This window comes from Panthera pardus, unplaced genomic scaffold (genome assembly GCF_024362965.1).
Source record: "Panthera pardus isolate Hobbes unplaced genomic scaffold, ASM2436296v1 HiC_scaffold_13, whole genome shotgun sequence".
Taxonomy (NCBI): Eukaryota; Metazoa; Chordata; class Mammalia; order Carnivora; family Felidae; genus Panthera; species Panthera pardus.
Window position 1 is genome coordinate 99,774,763 of NW_026526688.1, and position 7,741 is coordinate 99,782,503.

At 37.3% G+C, this 7,741-nt stretch overlaps 1 long non-coding RNA gene across 1 annotated transcript; it reads right to left on the bottom strand.

Annotated features, from left to right (window-relative positions):
* Positions 1–3,347: 3,347 nt before the first annotated feature.
* Positions 3,348–5,432, bottom strand: LOC109246953 (uncharacterized). Its single transcript, XR_002071523.2, has 3 exons — positions 5,220–5,432; positions 4,547–4,731; positions 3,348–3,620 (listed from the first exon to the last, which is right to left on the bottom strand). It is a non-coding gene; the product is annotated as an uncharacterized LOC109246953 (long non-coding RNA).
* Positions 5,433–7,741: the final 2,309 nt, after the last annotated feature.

Here is a 7,741-nt window from a genome sequence, read left to right on the forward strand (position 1 = left end):
TGTCCAAAAGTGGCTGGCTTTGCATTAGGACACACATCCTGTTGGGATGGGAAGACGGGTATAATGTAAAGATCAGGGAACTGAAAGATGTACAAGTCCGGACGCAGAAGAGTCAGTATGGATTGTGTGTGAAGGGGAGAGTCAGACAGGCTGCTTGACTTGTCAGAGATTCTCTGCTGCACAGTCTGTGGGCTTGCTGGGAGATAAGAATCTTTACATCCAGCTGAAATTAATTGTTCCTGCTTTTGTTTTTTATTGTGGTAAAGAAAACATAACACAAAATGTATCTTTTTAAACATCACATTCCTCAAAAAAATTAAACACAGGGTTGACATATGATTCAGCAATTCCACTGCTGGACCTATACCCAAAAGAAATGAAAGCAGGGACTCGGACAGATCCTTGCACACCCACGTTCATAGCCGCATCGTTTGCAATGGCCAAAAAGTGGACGCGACCCAAGTGCCCTTCTGCAGATGAATGGATATGAGTGGTATATACATTCAATGGAATACTATTCAGCCTTAAGAAGGGAGGAAATTCTGACACTTGCTACAACATGGATGAAACTTGAGACGTTATACTAAGTTATATAAGCCAATCACAAAAAGACAAATCTTGTATGAAACTAATTTTACACAGCCAAAACAATCCCATTAATGGTCTGCAAGGATTGTTGAAGATGGCCTTATGCCTTTTCTTATTTGTCTTTTACCAAACAAGACACTTTGGTTTGGCAATTCGTCTCATTTCAAGCCTCTTTATTCGAGTGTAATAGAATGCACTAAAAATATTGATTGCATCATCTTGGCTTGTTTGCAAGCAAATTAACTCAGAATGTGATTCTGAAGTGTGGAACTATAGGGACTGTGTAAAGTCAAATTCTTGCAAAAAGATATGCCCTGTTTTGAGGGTAAATAGGCAGCGGACATGGATAACTCAATAAATTGTAAGGGAACTGAAATAAAAATTCCTGCTTTTTAGTTTTGTTTTTTTTGTTTTAGTGTAAATTATATCTCACCAACTGTGTTTCCTAATTCTTTATTTATTAGGAAAAATAAATTTACAGAAGAAGAGGAAGCCTAACAAAAGAGCATCACAACATTTAAAAAATTATAAAATATTTTGAGACAAATTATAAGAACAACATAAATTGGAGAAAACATTTTAAATGGTAATTATAATTACTTTTAATTTATACTACATTAAAAAAATCAAAATAGCCTGTAATCTTAAGCTAGTTAATTCTGTTAAAAAATTGTAAAAGTTTAGGGGCACCTTTGTGGCTCAGTTGGTTGGTTAAGCGTCTGACTGTTGATTTAGGCCCAGGTCGTGAGGTCATGATCCCAGGAAAGTGGAATGGAGCCCCACGTCCAGCTCCCTACGGTCCACTGGTGGTGGAGACTGCTTAGGATTCTCTCTCTCCTACTCTCTCGGCTCCTCCCCCACCTGCGTGTGCACATACTCTCTCAAAAAAAGTAAGTTATATAAACCGTCATAAGAATGTGAGCAATACAGAAACTAAAAGAAATAAAATGTCTACTTTTGTCCAGTTTCCTTAATTTGTATTTCCTTTCACTAAAAGTAATTAATATGAACATTTTTGTTATCCTTCCTGAAAAAAAATATGTATTTTATCTATTTTATTCTTTTTATTATCTATACAATATCCTGAGATTTGATTTGGTATAACTGCTCTGCCCATGTCCATTATTTCTGTCCTCTTACCATTATCAGTTTCCTCAAATCTGTTAATCACACTGCAGCTGAGGTGATCTTTTTGAAATTAAAAACAATTCAAAATTTAAAAAAAGGGGGGAGGCACCTGGGTGCTTCATTCAGTTAAGCATCCGACTCTTGATTTCAGTTCAGGTCATGATCCCAGTATTGTGGGATCAAGCCCTGAGTCCGGCTTTGTACTGAGTGGGGACTGTGCTTGGGATTCTCTCTCTCTCTCTCTCTCTCTCTCTCTCTCTCTCTCTCCCCTGCTCTTGCTGTCTGTCTCTCTCTCAAAACAAATAAATAAACTTAAAAAAAAATTGGCTACTATGTAAAATTTTTTAAGGACTCCTTATGAGTTTACATTATACCTGACACAGAATAAGCATTCTGCTAAATATTTGATGAATGAGAGGAAAGAAAGCTTTACAGTACAGGAAAGAAGAAACACAGAAATGAAAGAAGGGAAAAATTTTAACCAATTGCTTTCCCTCATTTTTTGTTATTTAAAAAAAATTTTGAAATGAGTATACTTATTACATGCATTTATGCATAACTGTGCATCCAATACTGTATTTCATAAAGTTTAAAAAATTTCATTAATATGGAAGGTTATCATATTTCTTAACAGAATGAGATTGAGCATCTTTTCACGTGCTTATTGAGCACCTATTTTTTTTTCAAAATGTCCCCTTATATAATATATATAACACATAATATATATTATAATAAATATAATATATATAATATACTTTATATAATATAAGGTATATCCCAATATATACCTAATAAGGTATAAGCCCCACAAATGGCTGATGTTTTCTTATGTTTTCATTTATGCATATTTTCTCCATAGTGCCCATATGTTTTTGATTTAAAAAAAAATTTAACAATTAAGTAGTGCATTTGATTTGTTCGTGGGGTTGGAAATACGTGTGTGCGCAACTCTAAACTGCTTCAGTCATTTGGAGAGTGGGTGGCATTAATGAGATACATGGAGATTTGATAGCAGTATGAGGTAATTTGTTTCACCTGGAGAATATTCCAGCTAGAGAATATTCCAGCTCTTCCCCATGCAGGTGAGTAGGTGGCCCTGTGGTCAATGATGCGTGAGACCCTTAACCAATCCTGGCAGAACAAGACTCAGAGCAGGACGCTAACACTGGCTTCATGTGTAACCAAATTATCGTTTTTATTCTTATAAGTTTTAACAACATGATGAATAATGCCCTATAAAATGTAGATCGTTTCATTGTATTTTACCTATATATCTCAGTTTTCTTAAGATAAATGGATTTGATATGCAAAATGCTACTACTTAAAAAAAAATTTTTTTTAACGTTTATTTATTTTTGAGAGTGAGAGAGACAGAGCATGAGCAGGGGAGGGGCAGAGAGATAGGGAGACACAGAATCTGAAACAGGCTTCAGGCTCTGAGCTGTCAGCACAGAGCCTGATGCAGGGCTCGAACTCACGGACCACAAGATCATGACCTGAGCCGAAGTCAGACACTTATGCGACTGAGCCACCCGGGTGGCCCTGCAAAATGCTACTTTTAATTATTAGTAAAAGAGGAAACATAAAATTGGTTGTGGTTAATATTTATTTTTCATATATATAGAGTCTGTGTTTTTGTACATTAGAAATAAATATTACAATGCAAAATAGCTCTTCGGGTGCTTTTTTTCTGGTATTTAATGGAACTGGAGGTAATAGTACTGATTATGTAGAATTGTAAAAATGTATTTTAATGAAAGAGAGATAATGCCTAGGTACTTTAAAGAGCTGACACTTGCCTCCACCCCAAACAAGATGATGATATGAACTAGTAACTCATAATGAAAAAAATTACTTACATGAATATGTAAATGCTGAGATTTAATGAAGTCCCATGTTCTGTGCTGTGAGAAGAAAAAAAAAGCTTAACAGAAACAAATGTGATTACATACTTTAGTTGACTTTTCTTACGTACAATAATTTTTGTTCAATTTGGCCTTTGATAATCAATTCTTAAAAGAAAGTACAAATAGAAACCTGTTCATTTTCTGTCACTGAAACCTGAGTGTGTGTGCAAAGTCATTTTTATTTATAAAAATAGTTAATTTTTGTTTTTGTATTTTAAGGGGATCATTTGTTATCATGATGTTTGTATTAATAGCAAGAATATTGATTTTTAAATTGTTTTCTGTTTTATAGCATACATTGAAGGGACTAATTTGGTTTTTAATATGGGGTATAAGTAAAAAAAGACATTCCTCTTGGTAATGGATATTACTTGAAAATTTAATTTGACTTGTATTTAATTATGATTCATTTTAATTTCATTAGACTTAAATTACTCTATATTTACACTTGCTAAGCATGGTCCACTGTGACTACTCAATAGGTTTCAGCACTCAAACAATCTCAGCCTTAGAAATGAAGCAATTTTTGAGAAAATTTGTATTCATAAAAACACTTAAACATGCATCAATAAAAGTGTATTTTTATTCATGCTAAAAGGAACCTATGTTCAAATTGGGCCAAAAAATGTACAATATTTCCTTAAAGAAAGCCATTATGAGACTTACACTTAATAGAAATTATAACCAAGCATCTGTACATAACGCAAAACAAAATAGAAAATGTTGACTCTTGTAGAACCATTTATTTTGGTTGCTACCCAAAATAAAAAAAAAAACAAACAACCCCCCCCCCAACTTCCTTCTTAGTAAGATTCATGTATACTTCTTAAAAGGAAATCATAATTTTAGCATTTCCTGCTGTAAAATTCAGAAAAAAATAGAAGGGGGGGATTAGTGCATTTTGAAGATGAGAACATAATAACCTGTAAAAGGCTGATGCTCAGGGTAATCTGACTTCTGTCATGTTGGGAGAATGACTGCCAGCTCAGCATGAACTACAGAAGGACAGCTGTGAGCTTCTGCATGTTATTTGCACTTCCATCATCTTCTGGCTGATCTTCAAAGAGGTTCCCAAGCAGAGTTCAAAATTCGCACTGTGAAATTCTCCCTGTAATCCAGATTAGAGGTTGAATCTGCATACCAAATCCCAGGTAGGAGGTACTCACAGAGGTCCTAGTCACTTAAGGATCAAATGGCAGCTGCCATTTTAAGTGGCTTTCTAAGACTGTCTACAGAGAAGAATGAAAACATGCCTTCACGTTCTTCATTTTAAAGATTCTAGATACATACATATATATATATATATATATATATATATATATATATATATATACATTTTTAAACTATGACTATGACTGTCTTTCTTATGGGTTGTAGTACTGGCAGCTCATGCTTAGTTCTATCCTGGAGCCAAATATATACTGAGTCCTTTATCCGTTACCATGCCTGAAAATGCAAGAAATATGCAAATCAAGTGGATTTAAACAGTAAAAGGCACTTCTTAACTCATATGACTAGTATTCCAGGAGTAGGCCTGGCTTTAGGATTAGTTCATTGTGGAGCTCAAATATAAACAATTCTGGATTCTATTCTTACCTTTTCACTTGGTTACCAGCAATGTGGTTTTCTCCTAAGGTTGAATGACCTCATGGTTATTGTCAACAGTGACACTGGAGTTTAGGCTTCATTCTTTGTGGACGGTGGGAGAAAGGGCGGAGCTTCCCATTTTTATCTTTGAGGAAAACCTTTCCAGAAATCTGCAGGAAACTTTTCCTCACATCTCTTTGGTCAGAATTGGCACACATTTTCATACCTAAATGAATCAATGGCGGGTGTGTGAGGGAATACATTTATCCTTAGAGCAGTCAAGTTTAACTCTTGAGCTGATATAAATTATTCAAACACCATATCAACTACTCAGTGGGTGATGTGCAGATGGATACGGAGGGGGAGGGGCCTGTCTCAACATGAGCTACTCCCTGCACTGTATGTCGCCCCAACATCCATACAGAGCAGTCTTCCTAAATGTACAATTTTAAGAATGCTTCTTTTTACACAAAATGTTCTCATCCATCCATTTGAGGGTCCTGGTAAGAAAGAGCCTTTCACTTTTATTTAGTTGAATTTCATTTTACTTTTTAACCTGGAAGATTTTAATTCCAGCCACGTGCCTTTATTGACATCACATTTCACTTAAGAATATTTAGTTTGTCTTAAAAATTTCCTTCATATGGTCTATAAATTTTTACACATACCAACTTTTTAAAAAAAGTGTATTTATTTATTTTGAGGGAGAGAGAGAGAGCAGGGGAGGGGCAGAGAGACAAGGAGAGAGAGAATCCCAAGCAGGATCTGTACCATTAGGGCTCAAAATCACAAACTGTGAGGTCATAACCTGAGCTGAAATCAAGAGTCAGACGCTTAACCAACTGAGTCACCCAGGCGCCCCAACACATACCAACTTTTAACTAATGTAATGGTCATTACCACTGATCATTTGATACCCTGAGTTCCTTATTATGGATCTGAGAAAACAAAAAAAAAGGGCCTACTTAAATTCTTTTTAAAGATAAAGATGAAGTTATTTTTAGTTTTCTTGTAAGAACTCAGAACCCTGAACTTTAATTTCTTTTAAGGAGAAGACACTTGTGCTGTCTACACAATTTATATGCATTTTCACTACATACAACTACATGCATCTTTATGCTGCACTATGTACAGCTGCTTAAAAACCATGATAGTGCTGAAGGAGTTAAAATAACAGAGAAGTAGGGGGACTGGGATTTTCTTTGTCCCTCAAACACAGGTGTATTGAGGTCAGATCACTTGGAACACCCAGGAAATCAATCTGCGGAGTGGCAGAAAGATCTCCACAGGTGGAGGGGAACAGCTTGACAGGATGGAGGTTCGTGTATGTGAACTGGGGGAGAGAAAATGGCGTAGGCACGGAGGGGAGGGAACCCCTTCTGTGGAGAGGCAAAAGGAAGAGAAAGACAGAGGGCTTCAGTATCAAGGAAAACCACTCTGGACCATGGAACAAGAAATATGGACAGTACCAGTTTCTATTTTGCAAACAGCCTTAGGAGCTGAAGCTCAGAGGTCCCAAAGTGCATGACTTTCTTCTAACCTGAGCTGGCCCTGCATGTGTGCCTGTGGGGGAGGGAGCTGCCCCGGGGCATTGTAGCAATCTCAGGGACACACTGGGAGAGAACAGTCCCCTTCCTTGAGCACTGTGGGAAGAGGGTTTATTGCCTCTTCAAGGACAAATGACCCTGCAAGAGCCAGACAAAGGCTTTTTATCAGCAGGGCTGAGGGGCACTACACCAGAACAGGGTCCACAGGGTGCAGGCCCCTTAAAACATAGGGTTTTGAATCCCAGCCAAGTGTCTAGAAGGTGCAGGAGACTGTGGAGTTGGGCAGGCTGACGGCCTGCACTGCTCTGTGAGGGCTGCAAGAAGAGTGTGGTTTGAGACACCCAGTCTGGGAGGAGAGATTGGAGTGTCTCCATTTTTCTCCCCAACAACAACATGGTGGGGCTTCAGAGAACAGGATGGTGGCCCCCAGTGGAGGTGAGACCTGCTTACACCAAACCGCACCCCTCCGTGCCTGGTAACTGCTTGTTTACTGGAGTGAGACTGACTGATAAAATGCAGTCAGCCTCTCCTCCAGACCAGTGCTGCCACCAGTCCCAGGCACCAACAGACAACTGTTTTTGTGTTCCTCTGTTTGTCTATTTGTCTCTTTGTTCTTCTCTTCTTCTCTTCTGTTCCCTTTTCTTTTCTCTTTCTATGTTCTTCTTTTTTTCCTTTGGAATCAGGCTTATAGTTTTTGATTTGTTTTTGGTAAACATATTTTTTTTCTGCTTTGTTTGTTTAACCAGGCATTTTTACTCTATTCTTTTTACATCTTTTCTGTATCTTCTTTATTTTCCTTTCTCTCTCTCTGTACTAACTGTATAGTTCTTTTGATTCTCTGCTTGGTCTTCTTTTCTCCCCTTTCATTTTTCTCCTGTATGAGATCAGACTGCCCTCCTGCCCTTTCCTTTTTTCCAGAGTTATATCAATGAACAAATCAAAGCAACCTGGTGGAAGGTCCAAACACTCCACCACAACAAGCAA